Source organism: Camelus ferus, chromosome 19 (assembly GCF_009834535.1).
Source record: "Camelus ferus isolate YT-003-E chromosome 19, BCGSAC_Cfer_1.0, whole genome shotgun sequence".
In the NCBI taxonomy this organism is placed as follows: Eukaryota; Metazoa; Chordata; class Mammalia; order Artiodactyla; family Camelidae; genus Camelus; species Camelus ferus.
In genome coordinates this window covers 24,817,899-24,833,252 of record NC_045714.1, presented here as the reverse complement: position 1 = coordinate 24,833,252, position 15,354 = coordinate 24,817,899, and the positions used below count along the sequence as shown (strand labels likewise).

The 15,354-nt window shown below is 42.4% G+C and overlaps 1 pseudogene; it reads left to right on the top strand.

Moving 5' to 3' along the window:
• The window catches only part of LOC116658041, a 50,823-nt pseudogene extending 39,374 nt beyond the window's left edge, over window positions 1-11,449 (top strand).
• The last annotated feature ends 3,905 nt before the right edge of the window (window positions 11,450-15,354 follow it).

Below are 15,354 nucleotides of genomic sequence, written 5' to 3'. Positions count from 1 at the left end.
AATAATACTATTTTTCTCTGTGAAAAGAAATAGATCAGATAGAGGAAATTCTTAACTCAGATTACTCAAGAGCATTTCCTGAAGGAAATAGGTTAATTATTTAACACTAAATTTTGTTGACTCTGGTTATCAGTGAGCTATTTTTACCAATCAAGGAGAAAGATATATTTCCTAAATTGGTACTGAGCAATTCATGTGAAATGAAACTTGCTCTCATGAACAAGTTTAAAGTAAAGGATGTATTATAGTATCTGTGGTTTGTTTATTTTAAGTAAGCACATTGTTGTAAGTTCCAGTGAGCTGAACTTTGCCTCCATGTATTTCTACTATAGACTAAAATATTTAGGGAATATGTTTTGAATTATGTTTCCCTTGTTTGAAAACCAGGAATGCTGAATGCTAGCCAAGTTCGAGGGTGGCTTGTGTCTTCCTCACTGCCTCTTCTCTTTGCATAAGGTGCCAGTTTCCTTCTTAAATTTTCATATAAAATCCTAACATACTAAAGATCTATCAATTAATCTTGATGCACCAAAACTATACCCATCCTCAAAAATACATAGGAAGGGAAAAGAAAACTTATCAAAGTTAGCGACTATTTTCATGCTATTTAAATATGTCTAAAGGAACATAATGAAATGAATTTCACCATAACTCACCTGCCCCCACGCCCCCAATTCCATATGGGGTTCTTGAGTAGGATTCTGGGAGCAAATGAAGAAGGACAGTGATGCCGTGATCCGGGCTCCCTCTGGGGTCTCCCCAGCACTTGGATCGGCACCTGGTATAAATTAGGTCTCAGTCCGAGCCAGCTGAGTGAGTGAGTGACTCACAGGCATCGAATGCGTAACATAAGTGAATTAACAACATTCTTTGTAGGACTCAGAAAATAAGCTGAGAGCCCTGTGGCCTTCCCAGCCTCACATACTATTTTGATATTGGGGTCATTTCTGGGAATGTTATTCTGTACTTGACAAAAGGCTAGTACAATTCCAGGGTTAAGCAACTTGCCCTAGGGAAATTTTATGATAAAATATTAAGAAAAATAGTTAAATGCCCAAAATGACATAGCATTGTCCTTTGGTGTTTAGATAACGTATGGCTGTAATTTTCTTACTTTATATGTTTTCTACATTTTCCACCGTGGTTATGCACTACTATATAATAAGAAAAAGCAAATGTTTAAAAGAGAAAATCTCTCTTCTCCAGATATGATTTGGTTAGAGGATGAGTCAGATACGTATAATAAGAGAATCTTAAATACACGTGTCCATAATTCACTCTTTAAATTCAGGAACAGGAAACTCAGGAATGAAATAGATTAAGAGAATCAAAGATACTTGTATTCAAGATTAGCAAGTGGGAGAGTCCTCAGCAGAAATGGTGATAATCTAGAATGCAGGGATTCAATGTGATAATGAAGGTACAAAGACAACATGAAGTAGAAAATGCCACGTGGCAAGCACTGAGTAAAGGGCAATTTACTATGATTATGTCAATATGTGTGGTCAATTCCCAAGCAAATGATTGTGTAACCCCTGCTAGAGGGAGAAAGCTTCCAGCCTTGGCTGGAGAGGGGGGAGGATCCAGTGTCTGTATTTTTTAAAATGCCTACAGGTGCTTCTCATGTGCAAATTGATATCCCTGCACGAGAACCATAACCCAACAGACAGCCCAAAAGACCGAGGACAGTGATGGGTAGACGACAGCCCAAGCTTTTCTACCACAGATGAGTGGTTCCACTCAGGAAGACTGAGCAAGAGGCTCAGAGTCTTAGCTAAGGACAAGCAAGTCGGGACTTCTAATACGACCTAATGCCATCAACGGGAGAGATCAGTTCAGCCCAAGAAGGGAGCGCCAGATGAGTTAGCATGGAAATTTCATCCTGGATCCAAACCGTGATGGATTTGAGTCCCGGAGGGTAAAAGCCGTGCTTCCCTGGGCCATGGACCAGATTCCACAAAAGGGTGAGACAGGAAGTATGAGGCAGAGAAAAATTCTCCCAGGAGACTCCCGAGTCTGGGTGCCAGGAAGGGTGATTGATGAGCGCGGTCCCAGGGCCACCCGCACCGGAGGGCTCCGAGTGGTTGTGGAGCTGCGCACTCCTGGCCGAACCTCAGACCTGACTGCAGCCTGGGGAGTGGCTTCAGCAGCAGGCTGTCCCTGTCATTCTCGTAGGTGCTGCAGTGACCCCGACCCCTGTGGCCACGGAGTTCCCAAGCCAAATGTCTAAGTGACTTCAACCCTAATTACAGGTGACCACAGCCGGTTAGCCTGTGCTGCTCAAAAGGAACATCCCACATGGGGTTTTGATGTGTTAGGGGGGTTGTTAATACCTGGCCTGCTTTGAATGGTCTCATACTGACAGCAGCCTAGGCAGTGGAAGTTTCATCTCCCAATTTTATTTCAAATTTTTGTTGAAAGTACAGTTGGCTTACAATATTGTGTTAATTCTTGGTGTACAGCATAGTGATTCAGTTATACATACATACATATATATATATTCCTTGTCATATTCTTTTTCACTATAGGCTATTAAAAGTTATTGTATGTAGTTCCCTGTGCTATACAGTAGGACCTTATAGTTTGATGCAAAAATTACTAAACAAAGTATTTGCAGACCTAAACCTAGCCATGTATATGACAGAGTTGAGTTTATCTCAGGATTTAAATGTGGTTTTGATCTCCAGGATCTCTTTATCAACTTATCATAAGAGCCTGTGGAATCCTCAGAAAAATGTTTTAAAATCATAAGATTTAGAGAATAAAGAAGGAAGACAATTATACTGAAAAGCAGATATCAAAATATAGAAATGGACATTTGTGATACAGTAGTATCTGAATTATTGGAAGGACGTGTTAAATAAGAGGATCCAATGGTGGGTCTACTAACAGCAACATTCTGCCATAGCAGTGAGTGTAAATATCTTCTGAGATCTGCAACAATTGCATTTTGAATGTAAATAAAGTTAAATAACAAATAAGCCATGAAGTGTGGATTCAGATTCAGGGGTATCTCGAGTCCCTATCCCCACCACTTCCCAGAGCTCCCTGCTCTTCCCCTAATGTCATTGAAAGAAGTGGTGAAAATTTGTGAAGCGAAGGGCATGTTCCATTGCAAAGAAATCTCGTAGCAAACCTGGGAGCAAGGCCAGTGAAACCTAGCAGGGGCAGCTCTTTACAAGTCACATCATATACTCTGTATGTGTCCATGTGTGTGTGCATACGGTCGTGTGGGCATGTATGATGTATACACCTGCCTTTCGTGTGAAGCCGCCTCACTGTCCAAATTTGAAATCCATCCAAACTTGCAGTGCAGTCAGCCGAAGCTCGGCCAGAAGCTAAGTTGTCTGTTGTTCCTCTGTCTCTTCTGCTGAACTCCATGAGTAAACCACGCGCCAGCTGTTGCTTTCAGGGACAACAGCTTTGTAGGCTACAGGTCCATGCCTTGTTTCACTGCCAACTCCGATTTCATTTCAGGACAAATTGCCATTTGAAAAAGGGGGAAGCATTCAGTTGGCCCTCAAGCCTCTGAGTGAGGAAAAAAGATAACCTTAGAGACAGCTCTGTGGGACAGCATCCAGGAGGGGGCAGAGCACTGGGCTGCGAGTCGAGGCTGTGTTTCTTTCAAGCTCTGCACTGACTTTGAGGTGGCAAGTCACTTCTTTGGCCCTTGATTTGTTCAGCTTAAATTAGGGTCTTGGACCTGTTTGATCCAAAGTTAGAGTATCACTTTTCTGCTCGGTGACCCTCAATGGCTCTGCAATTCCTTCAGAGGGAAAAATGCCCACATCCTCGCTGCAGTCTCTTAGACTCCACCCCCAAAACCACCACTTATTTCCTATTCACTCTGGCCCACACCAGTCTCCATGCTGTCTGTCCAGCGTGAGGGATCTCCAGGCCTGTGGTTACTGTTCCCTCTGCCCCTCCTCTGCCCACCCCTTTGCCTCCGTCTTTGCCTTATTCAAAGTTCACTGCCCCATCCCCACTCCTCCCCACCACACATTCCTCGCCCTCCTTTATTTTCCTCCGCAGCACTTATCACCAGCTCACAGACCCTGTCTTTCTTTCTTTTACTTATTTTCTCTGACGATTTTCAGACTGGAAAGGCCATGGTGGATAATAGCGGAGAAATGGGGGGAAAACAGACAAATGAGGGAAGGTATCGTCTAAAAGCTAAAATGCCCACCTGAAAAGGAGGTAGGAGATAAAGTAGTAGTCGTTACAATTTTGGTAAATCCAAGGTACATAGGCAGGACTAGTTTTCACAATATTTGGGGGTAGGGAGGCAGCCAATAAAAAGAAATTTATCCTGAAAACAAGAAATTAAATTCTTGGGAAGATGATGGGTTCAGCTTGAAATGTCAGTAATACTTTTATGACCTTGGTCTGATAATATCCTGCCTTATAATTTGATCTGTTTGGCAGCTGGGTCATGAATCTAATGGTGCCACAGTTTCAGGAGCAGAACAGACCACCCCATGATGGGAACGGGACAACCATCTGTATCCCATGGGCAAATTGGGGTTATTTTATGAATACCTTGAAATGAGTAAGTCATCAGTGGATATTTCGGTGCTGTCGGTTATACTAGAGTATGTTTTGGGACTCAGAAGCATCGTTTACCGAGCCAAACAATGACATAGCATACTGAAACAAAGCCCGCTTTTCTCCATTAGATGCAACTATGCAGAAAGGCTTTCAAATAGGGTGCCTGTTTGTATCTTTGTCAATATTTATGTTGTACAAAGATGAAGATTTACTGCCAAGGAATGAAATGGAATATTCATTCAGGTACGTCTCCACCATTGATTCTCAGATCCTTCTGGTCATGTCGTCTAAGGATGAACTCAGAACCGTTACTAGAAGTGACTCAGCTCGGGCTGTAGCCAGTGTGGCACAGCTGTTGGCTGATATCCTTCTAAACAGAGTCATGTGAGCCCGCCAGACTCTGCAGAAAGCCCGCAAGAGCATCCTGCCTCATGGCAGCAAGGTTCACAGAGTCACCCCTTCCACACCTCACACTTACCTTTGACATTGTTCCTATTTCTTCTGGCCGATGGTTTCTGCCTGGTTCCTTGAGTGACCTCATGGCACATCACTGGCTTGAATTCAGGATGAATTTGCTGATCTGGAGTATCGGTTGAGCACAGATCCCCTCCTTCTCAAATATCTTTGTCCATTTCTGTACATTTGCTTGGACTCGGTTTCTCTTTGGTTGAACTTGGTTTTGAGCTCTCAGTTGCCTTTAAATACTTGCATCTCAAAATAGATTTCCAGAGGAAACGTCATCTTTTCTATTATGGACGGCGCTCTTTTATCTACTAGAAGGCTGATGATGTGCACGTTTTGTATCTGAGCCCTTTCAGCTCACCACTGCCTTGAATTGGTTTTGTTTTTTTTTTGTTTGTTTTGTTTTTAAGCTTAGGAGACAGGAAAGGATTTGGGTCAATAGGCTTTGCATTTATGCATGCGGGTTCATGTCTGCAAAGGCACCCCTTTGTGCTTCCTGTTTATAAGTCTACAGAGAGAGGGAGTTTTCTTTCTCCTAAATTGCATTCTATATGTAAAATAATTGCTTTCAAAAATATACATTATACATGGAAACACATCTGGTTCCCTTGGTGAGTGAAAGGTCATCTTGTGGCATCTTCAGTCAGCTATGCTTTGTGGCCTGGTGTCTGATTTGAGTTTCATCTTTGCTTTTGTTGTGTTTCATGACCAGGTTCCATTAAGGGTGCAGCTGCAGTCCCTGGTGTAGAAGTTATGTTCGTTTATTCTGCTTATTTTCAAAAGGACTATAAGCCAATGACATGTTATTCCAAAATGTGTCATAATGGTAAATATCTCTTATTGGGGCTATTATCAGCATTAATAGTAACAACATTCTGGGGGCAGCATATCACTTGCTATTTTAACACACACGAAATAATCCTTGGGAAAATGTTATTGTTCTAGGTAAGTCTAATAAAGGTCATTGAAAGGAAAAGTTGTATGCTTTCAGGAGAAATTGATAGGACTTTTAGAACTTTATAGTCTCATTAAAATACCAATTAAATAATTCAGCCTCCCCCTACCCTGCAAAACAGGATGGAGCAAAAGCTATTCTAGAGAGATTTTTCAGATTTATTCGTTTTCCTATTATCTAAATAATCCCTAACAAATTAGAAAATTCAATCCATTTCTGAGAGTAGGGAGTCTGTTATTCTGTATTCAAAGCTGGAGTGAAACTTATTTTGTGTTCTTTTCTTTCATGGGAGATAGAATTTCCAAGTGCTTTTTGAATTATTTTTGTTCCTCTAAAATAAACTGCCTTTGGTGGTGATCTCTTGACCTCAGTTTCCTCCTGCCAGTTTTCCCCATGATCATTAATGACACCCCACCTGCCCTTTTAGTTATGCGTCTTAGCTGCTGAAGGGGAACAGCTTCTGACAGATGACCCTGGAGCCCTCCACCCGTGCTTCGTTAGGCCTCACACCCAGCCACCAACCCTAGTCTCCTTCGCCTGAAGTAACTTTTTCTGCTTTTCTGCCTGAAAGGACTCTTGCCACACCTTGGCAGGGACCCCGCCACTGTTTAGAGATTTTCTGCTCTCCTCTCTAGGCATGAATTGCACTTGATTCTTGTCTTGATGGTGCGTGATCGTGTCTGTGTTCATTGCGCTCCCCGGCTGGACTGATCCTGTCGGAGGCAGTAGTCAGGCTTTTCATCTTCCCGTCTATGTCCAGAGCACCACAGCCTGGACGCTGGTTCTCATACATGTTTAACAGACTTGAGCTTGGAGTTTCAACACACTCACATACAACTGTTAGATGAGTTGGCGGTAACATTGCCCCCAAGGCCCCCACAAGGTTCTATATGGCATATGTTTTTTTCTGAGTGAAATTTCTCTTCTATTTGTTTTAGTGAATTCCCCACTGTCCTTTGAGATTATTAGAGTAACCCTGAGTTGTTAACCACAATAGCTCTCCCCCCTCCAGCGAATGATCCTGCTGTCTGAGAACTCAGACATGGGACATAAGAGAAATAATCTATCAGTCTTAAAGCCTAGAAGCCATAAGATACCGTTTTGTACTTAGAGCACCCACAGCACAAACACCAGTCTCTCAAGAATTTGGCGCTGCCTTCCCAGAGGGCGGGTGCTGTAAGTGAAATGCAGTGAGTGATGAAGTGAGAGCTCTTCGTCACTGGTACTGCCTTTTCCACCCTTGCTGTGTTAACTTGATCTTCCCTTCATATATTATGTTCTCCATTTAATTTACTGCAGTTAATATCAGTTGTTCTTCAACATCTCTTTGCACCCACCCCCTCCATTCCCTCTCTCTCCAGTGCTCTCCCACCCACGCCGCTCCTGCACTCTCCAGGACCAGGCCTGTCTTCCCCTTTTCCTCACCTCTGTTCTGTCTGCCCACCACCTGCACTGACATTTCCTTAACTCCGCAGAATGAACTTTCCAAAATGGCAGCTGAGTAACTGGGGGGGATTGTAGACCTCTCATCTCTTTACTGATTCATTCATTTATCTATCCAACAAACATTGAGCACCTGCTATGCCACACACTATCAACTGCTGGGGAGACCAAGACAGGTAAGACTTGGTGTCTGCACTCCCCAGGCCAGGGAAGGAATGGCGAGTAGTTGATGGATTGCTAAGCAGGTGAACATAAATTGGACTTCCTAGAGCTGGAAATGTTTGAACTGAATCTTGAAAGGTGAAAGGAAGTTAGCTCTCTAATGTGTGGTAGAGGGAGTGGACACTTCATACAGAGAGGTAGAGACATATAAGTGTACACGGCATGAAGCAGCTTGGCCAGATTGAAGAACAACATGTAGGGCTAGAACAAAGGATCCATAGGTAGGAATATCAGGTGCAAAAGGCCTCTGTCACGATGGGTCTTGTGTGCTTAGACTTGAAAGTATCCTTAAAGAAACAGGGATATATTGGAATATTTATAAGCAAGAGAATTGCATCATGTTTATGTTGAAGAAGATCTGGTTATTACTGGCAGCAGAATGGAAGATACTATTTTGGGAAGGCCCATATTTTAGGGGGAAAGGATATTTCAGGGACCACCCCAGGTAACCCAGACAAGTGGCACAAGCCTGCAGAGAGGCCCTGGGCAGAGGGAGAGAGACATGGGCGGCAGAAGTGGTGACTGCTGCAGAGGGGACTGCAGGGCCGGGGCGGCGGGCCGCAGAGCTCCTGAGGTGACTTTCCAGGTACCCATCCGGAGAGCGGATCTGCAGGGGGAGTGTAAGGGGAGGAACTGGTTTCGAGGAGATGGTTCTGTGTGTGGCATTTTGAGTGCGAAGTGTCTATGGGATATCTGAGGGGTGATGTCCGTTGTTAAGCTGGATGCACCAGTCAGGAGCTCAGAGGAGCTGTGGGTGAGGCCGTGGGGGCGATTCAGTCCTGCCAAGTGGAGGATGGAAGACGAGGCCCTGGGGAAAAGGGCCATGTACATGGCAAATGGGAGAAGAGAAATCCACCAAGAGAAAGAAGAATAGCAGAGCAGTTGGGAGGAAACTAGTTGAGGCAACACAGAGAAGGCTGTAACCTGGCTTAAGAGGGATTTGAACACTGACTAAAAGGAGCATAGTGAGAAAGGGGGGTGTGTGGGGCAAAAAAGCAAGAGCTAAAGCCCACCTTTAATTGCCAAGCCTGGGGAAAAGGAGGAGGAGGGCTATACTTAGGTAGCCTTTAAAAAACAGATCTGTGTGTATCTGTGTGTGTACATATGTGCACACATATTTCTGCCTGGGCTTTTTAAATTTATTTAAGTAAAATATAAATTAATGGGGGAAAACATTCCACTGAGAGGGAAATATTTGTCCACGGCAAAAGCTACCTGGTAATCAAATAAACAGGAGCTGAAAATGCCCACTGGTTTGAAACACGCAGCCACCGGTAGTGCAACTCCTGTCTCAGTGCCGCGGTGAGGGCCGTGGGGGATGCAGGGCTCTGAGCCCTGGAGGAGTCATCAGCGCAGGTACTTCTCCAAGAAACTGGACTTTAAAGGGAAGAAGAAAGTGTAGAAAGTATCAGAGAGCAATACAGGGCCGTGAGAGAGGGTTGGGCGAGGGTTAGTTTTGTTTTACAGTGGGGGTTTCTGGCCTTGCTGAGTTGTTAGGCCTTTGCTCTTTTTGGTCTTTGTTCCAAAAGCTTTTAAGAAAGTTCTTCTCACATAAATATCTGAACAGATTAAATCATGTTGGGTTATTTCTGGTGTTTTATTTTTTAACTAAAAAATTATCTGGAATTTATTTTAATGTCAAAAGTGAGGACACTGTACCAGGTCTTCCAATGATTTAGCTAATTACTCCAGTACTTGAATCCACTGATTTGAAGTGTCAGTTTTATAATATTACTAACATCTCATAAATATCCATGTCTATTCTTGAAATGGATTCTATTTCATTCATACTCTCAGTGCACTATTTCTATACTGTTTCCATGACCATAGATTAATACCTCCTAGACTTGGTCCTATTTTATCCTTTTCCAGAATGTCCCTAATACTACAAATTCAAACATCCCTCTTCATTATTTTATTTCTATATTTGTGTGTATATCTGGAAGAACTTTAGGATCACCTTTCAGATTTTTTTCTTAAATCCATTTGGGATTATTAACTAAATTTGCATTCAGATTCTAAATTTATTTTGGAGAAAACATGTTCTATGTCCCCCAAACTTGAGTCTGCCCAGTGAAGAATATGCTGCATTCTACTGTTCATTCAATCATCATTTTTTTTCTTTTATTAAGTTATATATCAGAATCACCTTAACATTTATCATTAATTTATTTCTGAATAGTCTATGCCTTTGTTGTCATTATAAATGATATCTTTTCTGGGTTTTGAACTGAGTTGATTGCTAATAAAGTCTTAATTTCTGGCTTCTCTTGAATAAGAAGATCTGACAGTGTGGGGCCCTTTTTCCAATATGGTGACTGTGAGCAGTGCGTTTCCTTAGGATGTCCACTTGCCAATTTGCCAGTGGCTGCACCCACTCCACACATTTCTGCTACTTACCTGCCCCCTGTAGGCAGATGAGCTCGTGTAGGGTTAGGTGGGTTATGGACACAGGTACTGACATCACTGCTGCCACGCTGCTGACCCTGTGGCGTCACTAACTCTGGTTCTTGCTCTCTGACCTCACTGAATATGACAGCTACTTTTGGGCTGTGGAACTGCTGCGTCTCTCCAGCACTGTCTGCTTTTCTGCAACACACCCCTGCCTCTCAGGTCAGAAGCAAATGTCAGCTTCTCCTACCCATCAACCCCATCCACAGTCTTGCCATTCCTGGACAGAGTGGTCCCTATCCCTCGACTGATCTGTAACCCTAAAGGGAGTATAAATTTGCCTCTCATCCACTGTCTTAGTTACATACCTGTGCTAGTTTACTTTAAAGGTCTGCCAGTTAGGAGGGGTGGGTCTAAAAGTCTTTTAGATCTCTGGCCTTATCATTTCTAACCTCTCTCCCACACCATGGAACAGCTTACCGCGGATCTCTGCTGCCCCATCTGTAGCAATGCCCTGTAAGTTACAGGCAGAGAGACAAGAACTTCTAAGCCACCACCATAACTTTGACTTCCTGTGACCACACAGACCATAGAAATATCAAGATAAAAATTCCTGAAGAAGGATATTTTCCTTATGAAGACACTTTAATTGCATACCTTTCTGTGACTTGTAATAACTTCATAGACCCTCTGAATGGGCTGCATTCACCTTCCCAGACTCAAGGGAGCTTGCTCACTTGCTTATTTTCAGTGTATTTCCTCCAACATTCTCTATGCATAGCTTTCCCAAAGGTACATTTCTTATTTCTATTTAAATTGTTAGATACATCTACAATATTATTTTTTTAATCCTCAATTACAAATTATCTTCCACGATTGTGTATTTTCAACGCTGAGAGTGAATAATATGCTTCAAGATTCGCAAGTTTATTACCAGCAAATAACTATGGTTGGTTAAAGATTTTTAAGTATGTTATTCCTACTAAGGGTATATACGTGAAAGAAACAGGTTGTAATTAGTCTTCTTCCCAGAGATTTTATATTTGCCTTTTGTTTTGATTATTTCACTGTTGAACATTATTATTACCATGAATGTCTTTTCTCTTTGGGATTTAGTTCGCCATTTGCCCCTCTCTCTTTACAGGAGTAAAGGAATTTATGTTGTCCTTCCATCCACCCACCACTCCGTGTTGTGTGTCCATTTCTTCAACAGGTATTCAGTTTGGGTTCACCACCTTATTTGTGGCCTCTTTCCAGTGGCCCCTCTGTTGGCTCTGGAGAACAATATATTGGAAATCAGAGTGGATACGTGGAAACTTGAATACCCAGTATAGACGCATGGTGCCAGAAAAAGCCCAGGACATCCCAGCGTGGCAGCCCACCATGCAAGGAACAGCAATTCTGGCTGTGGTGGACCAATGCGAGTAAAAAGGCTTCATGGGGTGAAGACCTTGAAAAGTCCAAAAATGCATTAGCGTTGCTTCCTAAGGTATCCAGGGTTGGGTATTGTTTAATATGAGAGGGAGATGCTAACACGGTCATCATTATCAACAACATAGTTGTTGTAACTGTAATTGTTATTATTTTTAATGTATTTTCTTTATAATTGTTATTTGTGACTTACAAGAGCTCTTAAAGAGGCAGTTGTTAAGAAGTGCGGCCATTATACTGTTGCTGAAGTGTTAATTCAGTAGAAGCATGGTAATAGTATTAATAACTACTCACTCTTTTGATCCTCACATGACTGTAAAGGTTACCCAGCAGTGCTTGTATAATGGAGATAGAAATCTATCCGTTTAAGAGTTTGTAGAACCTAAAATAAGAGCAGTCATTCCACCGTATTTTACCATATATTCCAGACTATCAGTTTAAAGTAGGAACTACCTGATGAGGCCATATAAACCCTTTGTGGATCCCCAATTATTCATTACCTTCCTGGTCCCCTGGGGCAGAAGTTCTTCCAGAAGGCGGTCCCATCTCTCCTCCCCACCCCACTCTTGGCCTTTGCTACACACTGTTGGTCATTAGCTAAGCATCCTCATGTCCTGCATGTGTCTGAGCTGTGAGGGAACAGAACTCAGCTGTTTACAAACTGTATTGACTATGATCAGTCTGAACAGCCTCTCTCCTTCCCTGCCCACACCCACACAGGGCAACAGGGGGCTCACAACAACAGCGATTCCCATGCCAGCCCATCAGGGAACCTTCTTCCCTAGAAATATTCTTACAACCAGGGCTGTTTCCTCCCTTACTTCACTGCCAGTTTCACTCCCAGGTTACAGTCCCCAACAAACGGCTATCCCAGTTTGAATTACTTAATCAAGTCACATTGACCCTGAGTACCTGGCATTTTCCTATGAGCACTCATAGAAACAGAACAGGGCCTGGCAGTGGCTGTGGGCCAAGTTCCTTGGTGAGGGGACTTGCTGGGTCCTTCAGGTTCTGGAGTCAGGCCCGAGCTTAGCTCCCAGCACGGCGCCTTCCCATCTCCATTATTTCGGGCCAGTCTTCAACAGTTCAGAGATTCTTTTAATCATCTGCAAACAGAATAATTCCCTGCCGCATATTTTAAGACTGTTATGTACCACAAAGGGTTCTTAGGGAATTCAGTGAGTCAATGCACAGAAGTCACACAACCTGGTCCTCAGGGAATGTTAGTTATCTTCATTATGCACCATCGATAAAATTGGCTGCACAGACTTGGCCAGGTATCAAAGCTACAGGCACAAGAATTTGACAATGTGTCACTGTCTGGATCATAGTCACAATTTTACACAGTAAAACAAGCTACCTGGGACCACCCAGCTGTCAGCCCACCCGACTCCCCACCCCAAGAACCCTCAATTTATCTGATTTGCTTGCTACCCCTACTTTTTGAAGAAAGTTGGCAAATCACACACAGTCAATGACTGCTAGGTTATGTCCATTCCCATTCACTCAAATTGCCCCATTTTCAGTATCCACTGTGCTGCAAAACATAAACTAATGTTCAGAAATATGACAACAAGGCCTTTCCCGTTCCACGGTCAGAGAAGTATGAATCTGTCATGTTTAATATGCCATATGACACTAAGCAAGGCAGGAAAAAAGGCTCCTGTGCTTTAAGAAAATTTTTAGCAATGACGTTTGAAACTAAAAGTGTTTTTGTTTGACCTTCAGCTAACCAGAAAATTCAATTGACACCTATTACCCATTACTCAGGTGTCCTGTTTTGATGGTATTAGGCACTTTTTCCTCATCTCCCCAGTATGGTTTGCTCCATCAGCACAGATGGAGTGTCTCCAAGGCTGCACTGTGTGCTGGGGCGTGTGTGTGCACACATGTGCCCCCACTGATTGGTGCCACTGATTCATATCCAGGAGTTGTTCTGCCTTATAACTCAAGCATTGCTTTATTATATCCTAGAAAACTGCTTTTAGATCATTGATTGAACTATAGACCATCCTCTTGCCCACATTAGGAAGTGACATCTTCCAAGACACAGGTCCTGTGTGCTTGTATATATGTATAAGTAAGAATAAAATATGTATGTCATCCCCACACATATTTAATTTGTGCCTTCCCAATTGAATGTGCACAGTAAAGGCTAACTTCCCATAACAGGAGAACTTTTAGGAAGAAAGAAGAAGGAATTAGCCACCAGGGAGAAGACAGGACATCAAGCAGGAGTTTGGTATAAAATCATTTATTCTAAAGCTGCTCTGGTTCAATAAATAAGTGGAATTGACATTGTTGTATCATGCCAGAGCCTCTGCTATTGAAGACCGGTTTTAATTTATTTGATATAAGTGGAAAATTGTGTCAGAACAGCATGGGAAATGAAGCACACTGCATCTATCTTTACTCCTGAAGTGTGTCTCAGAGCTGATCAGTTTTGAGGAAAATTATCTTGTCTGGAGACAATAGAATTATTTTTATTGTTGGAATTTTTTTAGCTTCCAGAAGCACATCTGCAGGTGATTCTGTAAAAGTCTAGAGTTGACTTAAATAGCAGGAAATTTTAGCCTATTGAAATCAGGAGAAGTGAAATATTTTTGCCTACCGCCACCACCACCACCACCACCAGGCAAGCACGTGTACACCCAGAGAGATTTCACATCAGAGGGAATGACAAAGCTGGTCCTGTTACCGAGGCCAAACTTGTTCTGCTCAGTGAACAACAGTGATAAATAAATAAATCAGGAGATGAGGTTTTGGGGCAAGGAATAGTAACTTTATTCAGAAAGCTGGCAGACCAAGAAGATGGGGGACTAATGTCCTGGAGAATCATCTTGCCCAAGTCAGAATTCAGGCTCCTTTTAAACTAAAAAGGGGAGGGGGTGTGGTTTGCTGTGCCAACTTCTTGCTGCAGGCATTCTTTGTTCTTGCAGCCGTCCATGTGTGTCAGGTCATGTTGTCCCTGTAAACCTCCAACAAAACAAAGTTATTCTCTGTTTTGCAACTTGCCATCCCTGCAGAAGTGCAGAAGTGCTAACATCCTTAAAGGTCAGAGCCCCGAGAGTAGGCTTTCCTGTAGGTTTTAGGCTAAAGGCAACGTTGTTTTACAAAAGGTGCAGAGCCAGGAAGATTAAGCCTGGAAAACAGGGCACAGTGCTTCAAACTGAAGGAACAGATCCAATGTGGCGTCAGATTTGTTTTCTATTACAGTTCGAGTTTGGGGAAATTTTGCAGTAGAAAATCCCCTCAGTTGTTTTTCTTGCTTTTCCTGAGATCGTGTTTGTTGGCTTAAGGTCTCACGGTGTCTTAACCGTATGTTCAGATGAATACTATTAAAATCGTATGGAGCAGAAAACATATCTGTTCTGCTTCAAAAAATGACTGAAACATTTAGCTTTGTTTATTCCCATAGAATTTGGATTGAATCTATTCTCGACTTTCTTCTTTCTTCAAACCAGTTTTTTACTGGAGGGTTTAAAGCCCAAAATAAAGAATTTTGGAGAAGACTCATGTAATTCATAAAAGCTTTACATCCGAATTTAAGACTGACCCATATTTATACTTTTAATCAAGGAACACAATAAACTTTGTTAGTCGATCATTTATGACGATTTTAACTTTGTCCATGTAATCTTTTAGAAGTTGAGAGGCTTAGACACTTGATCTAACAAAACAGGTATCATTGCTTGACTCTGTGAATGAAACAATCCCAGTATAGATTCCTGCTAGTATATTTTATTAAAAATAATAAAGAATCCTTGCTCTCCAATAAAGCAACAGACAGAAGCACATACTGAGTGTTTAAAATAAATCAGACTATGGGTTAACTTATCTAAACAAGTCAAGATAGTATAGGGAAAAAACTATGAACATGAAGGAAAATATATATTCTGCAA